The following is a 10,246-nucleotide window of genomic DNA, read 5'->3' as shown; positions in this document are numbered from 1 at the left end:
TTCAGCATAATGCAGGTAGTTAACACTGTACTACAGCAGTCAAAAATAGGCAAGTAGAATTTTGAGGGTTTGTTTTCCAGAACAGTGCTGCACATTATCAGAAAAAGCTATATGAAACAGAAGTCCATGTAAAACAGCCCAAATATTCATTTTGCAGTAAGGTCTACCTGGAACAAGAGGAAACATTGTCCAGAAACATAGAGAGCAAAATCAATGAAAACTATAGCTAAATCAAATTTAGCTATTGTTTGCTGACTTACCTACATTTTATTACATTTATTCTCCTAGGAGAATAAATATATGATGGTTTCAAGCTAGCAGAAACCACAGCTGCAAGGATAGGAGCTGAGACACCAACTGCTGTAGAAGTGAAGCTTTAACAACTTCATAGGGTTATTTTAATATATTGTAGGTACTTTTGGCTTCCTAGCTACTTTCACTCCATAAAATTAAGGATCGTAAAAGATAACTGCTGTTTTGTTTCATTATCATACGTTTAAAGGTAGTGCTAACACTGTTAAGAAAGTCACAAAAGTAATTTCCATCACAGGAAGTGTTGGTGTTGATAATAGGGCGGATGAGATTCATGCCAAAATAAAGGCACAAAGCTATTCTAACTGTTCAAGTGTGTACCCAAGAAACTAAGAGCTTAAACTCAAGGGATAAATCACTTGCAAAAACCTGAACCAGAAATCTTACTGAGCCATAACAGCTCTTGCAGGTTTGGCTGGTTTAATTCATCAGAGGAAGCAGTGACTTTGGCCCTGAAGTCAAACAAGAAGTCCAGCAAAACAATCCAAGAAGTCCAGGCTTCTCCTGCTCTGACCTCAGCTGCTGGAAGCCACCCTCCCCCTGTTGTTGCTGTGATTCTTATAAACTGGGAACCTAATTTCCAGATTCTTAAGTTTACAGGAATTGAACATGTTTGCACTTAATCTCATCAGTGTAAAATGGCTGGATGTACACAGGCTAGTTTTTTCAGAAGGAAGCTTTCTTTCAAGTTCTCCAAGAGCACATTATGAAAAGGTAGATATACTTTAGGTTATATCTTTCTTGCCATCTCTGTGCAATTGCTTCAAGGCATAAAAATTCCTTCCTCTTCAGATTCTCACAACACACCTGCTTGGATAAACCTCAATTTCTCTGAGGAAAAAAATGTTCACAGAAACATTTTTCCTTTGACCTGGGACTCCACCTTTTCCTTGAGGCCAACTGGCAAGGCCATGTCCTCCTCAGCTGTTCAAGCAACGCCCAGTAATCATAGTTACAAAACAACTGGTTATCTGGGCTGATGGAGGTCTCTAGTGGAAAATCAGCAGAAACACAAGTTCATCTCCAAAATTCAAGATAAGATCAGTTTAATAGGAAAAAGGAAAGGCATTTCCTCCTCACCCATGAGGGCAGACAGCAGAGACTTTTTGCTAAACAATTTTCTCCTCAAAAAAAAAGAACTTGGAGAATCATCTTCCTGGGCAGGGTGAAGCTTTGTGGACATCAGAGCAGAGGTGTGATTGGAAAGAAGAAACACCCATTGTTATCTTAATCTTGGCTAGAAGTGGTCAAAGAAAAATTTATTTGAAAAAAAGCCAAGAATTTCTGGATTTCTTTTAAATGCTGTAACTTGTGACCAGTAGTTCTCCACTGCCAACTTCAGCTGATATAAAATAATTTCCCTCACTGGAAAAGGTAATATTATATTTTAAAAAAAGGTAAATTACATTATGTCGATGAGAAATATTATGCAACTATATAAATACCGAGAGCTTGCTAGTAATTTTCTTAATGGCCAAATTGCTTAGAAGCAACATATATACATAAGCATAATCATGATTGACAAACTCACCAACAGAGTGTGGCTAAGCATAGCAGACCTGCTTGGGAATTGCTCCGTCAGCAGGTGCAGGTAGATGTTCTACTTTCAGGTCCAGGTAGACATCCCAGCAACACAGAAAGTCAGTCAGCTGCCACATGCTGAACAGGCCTCCAGGAAGAAAAGAAACCCCAAGCCACACATGTTTCTAGCCTTGACTTTCTTTTTTGGAAAGTCATGTTATTTACCAAAACTTGCTGATTGATAAGAAAGAATTACACTGCAATTTAGAACTATAAACCATACATGTTCACCTGGGAAATAACTGCTCAATGAAGATAATTCTACTAGTACAGCATATTCACCCCAACCTGGGCAGAAACTTAAATCGCACAAAGAGTGGTATTCAGAGTATTCAACAGGTCTAGAAAACTCTTCTACCAAAATCTGTGCAACCCACCACCCTAGGGAACACACAGAAAAATGTGACACTTTCTATAGGGATTACAGCATGTTTATCTTCTATCAGATCCAGCATCACATTCCAAACACCTTCACACTGAAAATCAAATCACTTTTTAGTTAACCAAATATTCACTCTGGGCCAGTATTACTGTTTTAGAACAGTATTATTGTTTAGCGCCGAAATCCACGTTAATCTGTTTTATAATAAAGAAGATATACATGCACATGGTTACACCAATAAAATGAAAGTATTTCATTAAAATAGTCTGAAGAAGGTGAGAAATATTTCCCTGTTACACCTATAGTAAATTATGCACAGATGAATGGAGGTTGGGAAGTTGGATACTTCTGTTCTTGATTTCTTCATTCTCCAGTGCATAGTATGGTTCTTATGCAAATCAAAGTAATCCAGCACTGGGAATTTCATTCATGCTATGTTGCAGGAACTAGTGGAATTGTATAGTGCAGCAATGATGAGAGAGTTCATCACTCTGATATAGCAAATTTTTCTTAAAGTGCTCTCCTTGTGTCAACTTCCATTCAGTCATATAGGCTTTTGCCAGTAACAGAAATTGATTGTAGATTGAAGTATTAGTTTCCTTGCTTCCTGTGATCCCAAATTCCACATTGGCATAAAATCTTATATTGAATCAAGTAAATAATTCACAATTAACAATTTCTCTTGCTAAATACCTTCCAAGAGGATATACTTTCCTACTTGTTATGCAAACACAGAGCTAAATTATTTCTAATTATATTATGTCATCTTTCAATCAGTAACTGGAATTTGAGAGTTGCATACTGTTGGTATATGGCCACTGGGCTCTTAAATCATATTTTTAGGTTACATTTCCCAGTCAGAAAGGTAAACAAAAAAATACACCAGGTAGGAGATGTGTTTATTTGTTTAATAAATACAGAAGGCACAACAATATAAAAAAATATTCCCCTCTCTATCCAGTAACCCCTGCACAGCCCAGCTCTCCAGCTTCCCCCAGCCCTTCCCAGATGGCTATCACCCCCAAATGTGCTCAGTGGGCATTGCCTCCCATTGCCCCAGTCACCTGAACCCCAGGAGGCTCAGCTGCATCTGCCCTGGCAGGAGCTGCCTACAACCAGTCATGAGTTAGAATTAGGCCCTCCTGGACTTGGAATTACTTCCTACTGCTTCAATGAAGGCTTATGCAATACACTCAGTGGTCCTCACATTCCTTGAAAATTAATGTGAAGGAGGCGTGAATACAGTTCAGAAAAATTTATTATTATTCTGTCTAGACTTTGTAGCAGTGCTTTTCAAATTTTCCTATTACTTCAAATGAAAAAACATTGTAAAAAGATTGACTTCATTAAAAAAATAGCATCTTTAGCTACATATGCATTTACAATAAAACCCACAAAATGTTTTACTCCAGAATTCCCTTCAGGATAGAAACTTGGCTTTAATTTTCTCTAGTCTAAAGGAGCTTCAGTTGTATAGATGTTCTGTGGGCCCCCTATGCAGAGATAAAGTGTTACTTTATCTGTCCCCATATCACTCTGTAGACTTCGTTCAAAACACAAGTGTTACTGTACCAACAAAATCACTGCTTTGCAAAATGCAATACTTACAGCTTTACAAGAGCTGCTAAAATCTGGTTTGCACTGTTCAGTTTCATTGCAAGTACAGATTAGTACAATGCCCCACTTTCAGTCTGCTGAACTAAAACCTCTTATTTAGAAACAGAAATCTGTCAATACCCTTCAAAAGGGAAAATAAAATAACTAAAGTATCGTTTGCTATTTGTGAGTACGTGGATTAAGAAGCAACTACTTTTCCAGATATTAAGGGGACCACAGTGAGGACTTGCCTTTAGATACCCAAAAAAAAATACATCAAAAATGATTTATCATTGCTTTTCTCAACGAATTCTTTTCTCCAAAATTGAAATAGCTAGTAACCACTTACAGAGCAGAACAAACCATATCTTTAGAGATCTCTGGTTCTCAAAGATTAAATATGAGAAAACATGAAAATTCAGTGTTCATCTAAGGTTTAAAAAAATTAAAAAGTGCTGAAATGTGATTGCCCTCAGTCACAGGACACATTAGAAGCAACCCATTGACTCTAATTCAACTACAGACCCACACTGATTTTCCTTTCTTGGTGTTGAAATTTTTGCAGAGAACTGGTTTTTAAGGAACACCAATTAAGAAGATTTTTTTGGGCCATCACTCATGCTGCCAGAATCTGGTGTACCAGTGAGACATGACTGCCTCCTGAGGCTCACAATCAACCTGCCCAGTGTTCTTCCCTCCAGTCTTCTGCTGGTCAAGGGGTTTGCATATAGGTGGATAGGTCTGGCAGTTAAGTCTGCTGCCTCTAATGTCCCATCCAGTTTTCCTGGACACTGTGTGAGGCAGCAGACCACTGTATTGTGTGGCAACACGGGGCAGAAGAGCAGCGATGACCCACTGGCAGCAGAGACCCTTCCATGGCCAGGGCACCCATCTGTGATCCCAGACTATGGGTGCACACTGCCTCAATGTCTCACTGCCTGCTGCTCAGATACTTTCAGTGCACACAATCCACTTCACTTTTAGGCAGATTTTGCCCCAGCTGCTAAATCCCTGACTCTGAAGAAACGAGCACTGCTTTGCATACTTGTGGAGATGAAGGAAGGGTGGCAGGGAAATCTATTCTGTTGCAAGAGCTTCAGGAATAATCAACCAGGCAGACCCAGGTGCATGGCAATGTATCTTCAGAAGAGCTGAATATCTGCCCTAGACTGATTTTAGCCATGCTGATAAATATCAGGTGAAAATGTGGGTGCAGGAGTTGAGAAACAAAGGTATGTGTTTTGCAGCATATGTTGCAATTTTGAGCTTCATGCAGCAGGAAGAGGTGAAACATCTGATAGTAGCAAATGCCCTGGAGACAAAGACACTATACATTAATATTATGGGAAATGTTCAAGACAGTATTCAGTGTGTGCTAAAAACTGGCCAACTGGCATACTGTTTCCTTCCATTAATCTGACTTAATTAAGTGATCTGCTGAAAAAAATAGTTAAACAGAATATGAAAAACAACTGTGGGACATGTATTTCAGCACCAGAGGCTGTGAGGTGGTGAGCAAGAATGATGATAGGGACACAGGCTCAGGGACCAGGGGTCAGCATGACGAGGGCCCGTCTGCTCCCAAGGGGTGGTTTGCACAGCACAAACTGGTTTGTGCACTCTGCAGAGGAACCCAGCTCCAGGCCAAACTGGCTTGGGAAACAGGTCAGTGCATTTCCACTCAAGTCAGATGACTTTCATTCCCGACAGCTGTGCCAGCATTTTGTGACCCCTGTCACTGAGGTTACTGTGGGACTGCACTTCACAGCACCACAGCTCACAAACTCTGTATGCCTGCACTAATTAGGTCTCTAACTTCCATGCATTAACATGTGATGATACATATGCATGTCTGATTAAATAGTCCATAAGATCTTCAGAAACTTGGGATTTGCTATTCTCCATGTCCTATGGAAATCATTATTATAAAAGAAAATGTATTAAACCTCTTCTCCTATCTTCTCACCCCTTTTCTGCTTTTTAAAATCTTACCTGGAGATAAGTGCAAAAGGCTTCTTTGTACAATGTCTCTGTATGTTTTAATGAGTGAAGGCTCACTTTGTGCACAGTCAGGTTCTTTTGCCAGGTTCCCAGGGAGGCAAGCATGGTGGTGTCATCATCACTGTGAAACTGGAGGAGCAGATGTCAAGCAGAGCTTGTCAGGACATCTTCTGAGGTTTTACTGGGAAGCCTTCAGGGTGAAGAAAATTGGAAGTGACCTTTATACAGAATTACTACAAACACAAGTAGGCTTAGATGGAGAAAAAAAGGTTCAGGGAAAGGTTTCTGTTAGGTTTTACTTATATTTCAAGCCAAGTAAAGCAACTTCATTTCCCGAAGAAAGTGCTGCCATATGGATCGGGATGAAAATGTAATCTAGTCAGCAAGAATTATTGGATGTTATAATAGAAAACATTAGTAGGAGTTTGCAATGTTATATAGGGTTTTGATTTGCTGCAAATAAGACTGGTTCCTGTTATATTCTACTGTTACAAATTAATAGCTCACTATAAAAAAATAAAGGAAGGGTGGACCTAAAGAGCAGGAAAGACTCAATAAGCACTAATGAGCTTCAGGACTGTCGCACCAGGAAAGCTGTAGAAACTTCTTCCCTTGAACTTTTAAATAGTTTCTAGCAGTATCCTAGAGGAAATCTCTTTATCCACGCCTTGCAATGATTTAAAGAATATTTATTTTTCTGAAGGGAAAAATCCATGGGCATAAAAGAAAAGTTGTCTATGTTGCTAGTAAAAATTAGGCTTATATTTGAATTTTATTGACATTATTTGACCTATTTTATTCATTTCATGACTAGTGTAAAAAAATGAAAAGGTGTATAGACAAATTCTAATATCACATTCCATTTTTACTTTCTCTCCCTTGTTCATATACAAGCAATAAATAAAATGAAAGCAATAAAATAAGTGCAATAAATTAAAATCTGAAGCCTGACTGTGGTGTCTTACTTATATTTTGAAAAGCAGTCTGTGGATCACCTTTTGATATTTTTTGTATCACAGGTATAGTAACAGTGAAACAGAGGATGACATTCACTTGAGCCTTGCTCTGTCCTTTTCATAATAAGGTAAGTGCCACTGCAGAATTCCTTAGGTTGATTACTTTCAAGGGAAAATGTGAGGCAGATCCTACAGTGCTGTGCAGGGCCAGTGTAAATCACAACACCTTGCCTACAAGTTGTTTTTTTTGCAAGTGCACTGTTCTATATCTTTGCATAATTTTTCTGTATGGCTGTTCTTGCCATCCAGCATCTCTGCAGAAAAGGAACACTGCCATCTTCTCAGCATAGCTGACTCTGGGGCCCCTTGCATGTGTCCCACTTCCCCAGTGCAGCCAAGGGCACCACTCCTCTGCCTGCTCGAGCTGCCCATCCTCCCAAAATCCAATACTGCTGACGATCCAGTCCAAGACGCTCTCTGCTACACCATCCTTAGCTGGTCCTCCTTCTAAATGGCAGCGTAGGCCCGGGTCCTGCTGTGAGGGGAAAAGGACAAGCTGTTTGTGGACCCAGAAGGGCATACCTCCTCTGGACAGCAGCAAGGGCAGAGAAGCAGCAGAGATGCATTCCATAGGGCCATGAGAGAGGAGGCACAGGTGCCAGTAGGGGAGGAGAAATTTTCCCCTCACTATGCACAGCACAGAACTACTCATCACAAAGTGAGTAAATTATTAGTAAATTATTCCAGCAAATAAGCAAATTATTCCATAATTAGCAAATTATGAGTAAATTATTCCAGTGTCACTGGATTAAGTACAAAAGTCCAAAATTCATGAGTTTATGCAATTCCTTGCATACGCCACCTTGTGTCTGGGTTCAAAGAGCCCCCAGATGACTCTTGTGCCTCAAGCTGCAGTCAGATACCCACGTCTCTGATTTTTCAGGTTCAAGAGGATTTTTGTTTTTTCAATCAGATTTTTGGACATATTCATGTTCCTATATGGGATCCAGATCCAACAACATGAGAAAAACACCTTACCTGCCAGTCTGAAGAGAACATCGCACAGCAACTGGAGACGAATAAATCCCAACACGCAGACTTTAATAGGAGGCTGAATGGCATGTTCACAGTTAGTACATTTTTAATGCACTCTTCCTTCCTTCTTTTTGTAAACTGCTTTTAAATACAAGGATGTTAAGTATTTGAATGAACCTCCCATCTGGCAGTTGCAGTTGACCCAATGTAGTTTTTGTGTCACATTTGGTCTGACTGTGGCATAAAGCAAGCTCTACAATGCTGCAAAAAGGCAGCTGAGAGCTGAACAGGAGGTCTCAGTACCACCTAAACTGAAGTTCCATAGTACTGGAATGGGGGAGTGAGTTAAATTTGATGAGAGAACATAGTAGTGATATTTGTTGTTTGTGTAATATTTACTATCATTCTGTATTAATTCAATGGCTTTTTTTTCACTTCCTTTCTACACGAGCTCATATAACAAAACTCTGTATGTGTTCGATTAATTGTATTCATTTCCCTTCTGTTTAGATAATCAGGATTCTTTTGACCAGAATTAAGAGGACTATGTGTCTGGGGATATGAATCCAAACCTAGACACATTTAACCAAAAGTATTTAGTGATACTCTGTATTCACACACTACTGTGCTTCTGCATGGTCATTTCCCTCCTTACTTCCATCAATTATATACGGAAAGTTCTAATCACAAAATAATGTTCAACAACCAATAAAATAATGATTTTTTTTTTAATGTGGAAAAGGTCAGGTTTAACAAGGTCTTAAGCAATTTGACTTATTAACAGTTCCTCAAGAGACTGGAGGTTTCTCTCTTAGCTCAAACATTGAAATAAACTCTTACATTTTCTGGAGTTTATAGTTTTCCAATCTGGCAATTTCACCCAGACAAACTAAAAGAAAATCCACTCATAAATTCCTTGTGCAACATTATCAGGTCAATAAATGCCCCAAAAATCCTAATGCCATAGGGAACACTGCAGAATGTCCTTTTTACCTTGCCTCAAATTTGGGCAGGATAAGTAAAATGGTCAAACTACTGGAGGTTGCCTTCCAGGTATTTGGAAATGAAAAGTGATGCATCTAAGAACTTTCTTACAATCAAAGACAAACACCCACTCAGTGGATTAAAGGTAGGTGAGATGGAGGTAGAAAGATATCTGCAACAGGTTTTGCTATGCTATTCCCTGATGACAGGTTTAAAATGCAAAATAGAGACAGATGATTAATTCTAGAATCCAAGTGACAGAGCAGAGTTTTAGAAATGACTGGACAAATGCACTCTACACCAAAAAAATTGTCATGATGTCACAGAGTAATCCATATAAAGGTTTATGTGAATAAATAAAATACATGTCTGTATGGTATCTCTGCTATTCAGGCTTATGACAAAGGTCATGGAAGTTCTACCATGAAATAAATTGTTGATCTATTATATTGTGGTGCTACAGGAAGGGGAAGGTGAGGGTTCAAGAAGATCAGTAACAAGCTGATGTGAATGCAAATTTCCATTTTGTTCCCCTGCCTCCAAGGAGACCAGAATGGAAGGGGTCTCAGAGGAGAGTGGTTCCCTTTACACCCAGCAAAGTGAAAGGCAGTTAAATGGAAATGGAAGAAGATCTAACTGATACACAGAGCATACTTGCTCATTTTTATGTTTTTATTATTATATTAAGGATGTCTTTCTGATAAGGAAAAAAGAATTCTTCTTGCAGCAAAACATTTTCATATATACACACCAGCTTCTACCAAACCAGGAACAAATATGTCACCTCTACCAATGGTAAAAGTTGTCAACAGACCAAACTTGACTTTCTGTGCTTACTGTCAACAAGCAACTAATTTTCTTAGCTTATTCCCTTAAGTTTCTTCCAGGAATGTGCAGATACAGAAATGTATCCCTACAGTTTTACCATTTTTGCAAGCATAACTGTTGGGGAAAAACATAAAGCCTTGGTGTGATGAGAGCACTGGTCAAAGGCAACAGGCACAAAACAAATCATACTTATCTCTGTTCAAATTACCTGTTTCATTGTGTCTATGCTGTTCAGCCTCCATGCTGACTCACGACATTACCTCATGGGAAACTCTTCTAAAAAGTGATGAGCAGTATTTCTGTGATATAAATACATGATGTCATTAGCGGCATCTGACTTTGCCACTGCTGTTGTCCTAATGAGATAGCTAGAACTAAATTTGCTGAGGTATACTGAAATAGCCACCATTACAGAGAAGGTATCAAAGAAACTTTGGAGAGAAATAATAAAAAACAACTGTGCTATTATTTTTATATTGTGTGATTATAAGGAAGATGAGGAACTGGAAAATTATTTTACATTGTCTTTCTTTGTAACTCTTCTGTTGACATGCTGTGTGTTTATTTTCAG

General features: G+C 38.9%; 1 long non-coding RNA gene across 1 annotated transcript in view; it reads right to left on the bottom strand.

Moving 5' to 3' along the window:
- Positions 1-439: 439 nt before the first annotated feature.
- Positions 440-10,246, bottom strand: part of LOC137464955 (uncharacterized) — a 31,761-nt gene continuing 21,954 nt past the window's right edge. Inside the window, exons 2-3 of the long non-coding RNA XR_010994501.1 lie at positions 5,864-6,062; positions 440-1,981 (exon numbers count right to left, since the gene is read on the bottom strand). This is a non-coding gene — a long non-coding RNA (uncharacterized lncRNA). The remainder of the gene's footprint in view (positions 1,982-5,863; positions 6,063-10,246) is intronic.

This window comes from Anomalospiza imberbis, chromosome Z (assembly GCF_031753505.1).
Source record: "Anomalospiza imberbis isolate Cuckoo-Finch-1a 21T00152 chromosome Z, ASM3175350v1, whole genome shotgun sequence".
Taxonomy (NCBI): domain Eukaryota; kingdom Metazoa; phylum Chordata; class Aves; order Passeriformes; family Viduidae; genus Anomalospiza; species Anomalospiza imberbis.
The sequence above is the reverse complement of the archived record's forward strand: the minus strand, read 5'-3'. Positions and strand labels throughout refer to the sequence as shown.